Raw genomic sequence first — 1,336 nt, 5'->3', positions numbered from 1 at the left:
GGGTGCAGTGTCTTTGATAGTTAATTCTAATTAAAAATTGTAGATGAGTGTATAAAATATTTGTGAAATCTGTAGTTGACTTTCTTAATTATTTACCTTCTTCTGTGAGGGACAGAGATTCTACAGAGCTCATTGTTAGGTTGAGGTAGAATTAGCCGGTCATCTCCCAAGACCTGGGAGATGTTTTTTGGCATTGGCAGAAACAATAGTATCCAAGTTTCTTTGCTGTTTTGCACACCTGGCTATGCACACCTTCCACTCCCACCTGTATGACAGGCCAAGAAGTTTTATTCATCATTTATGGGAGTAACTTATTAATTAGAATTCTTCAGTTTTAAGAGGCAGTGGTGTGGGGTATTTTCTGAGAGCAGCTTTCCAAAATGGAAGTGCTGCTCTTTTATTTCCTTCATCTGGTGGAGGTATTTATATCCCCCAGAGCTCATACATCCATCCTGTCAGGAGGCAGAGAGGGCATAGTATATCTGAGATTTATTACTACCTTTGTGTGAAAATGATCCTGCTGGTTTTGTTTCTTTGATGGTAACATTTTGAGGTGCTTCTTCCAGTTGGATTTGGAGACACCACTTTTCACTGTGAAGTGAGGGTGGGGACAGGAAGACAAACCTGAATTAACCCCCTCTTCTTTCTGCTTCTTGCTTCCAGTTCACAGGTCAAATAAGACCAAGATCTGGTGTTCTCTGTAGGAACTGGAAGTGGGCTTTGCCCTTTGTTGAGATCACAGCTATCTTGATAGGTTTGTCTTGTCTTTTCCATTTGGAGGTGGGTTAGTAATGTACTCCACTGGGCACACCTTGTGATCACACATGTTTTTGTAAAATAGCAAATGAGATTCAGTGATTAGGTCTTCCAGAGGGAACTGGTCTTTTAGGGTTCTAGACTTTAAAAATCAGTGTGTGTCAGAAAATGTCAGTTTCCAGGCTTACAAGTAAATCTTCGGTTCATTTTTGCCATCCATTCTAGAGGGAAAATTAGCAGGTACAATATATGGGGCAGTTAATAGTATTTTGTTCCAGATCTACGTATAATGACATTTAGGTTCAAGTATTTAAGTATAAGTGTGAGACAAACCTGCAAATTTGCTACTTTTTGACATGTTCTCTATTTTAAATGGAGGGCTCTCTGACCTTTTATTCCTATGTAGATTACCAAGGAAAAGTTGGTATTGTTTCATTTAAAAATAGTGAAACTGTATCATGTATGAGTAATATATGTTTATAGTGTTTGGTTTTAATATTTGGATCATTTCATGTGAAGTTTTTTTTTTTTTCCCCCCCCTGATTTATGGTGAGGCCAAGAGAATCAGTATCTATTTGTT

Source organism: Bos taurus, chromosome 18 (assembly GCF_002263795.3).
Source record: "Bos taurus isolate L1 Dominette 01449 registration number 42190680 breed Hereford chromosome 18, ARS-UCD2.0, whole genome shotgun sequence".
NCBI classification, from domain to species: domain Eukaryota; kingdom Metazoa; phylum Chordata; class Mammalia; order Artiodactyla; family Bovidae; genus Bos; species Bos taurus.
This window is presented reverse-complemented; position numbering follows the sequence as displayed.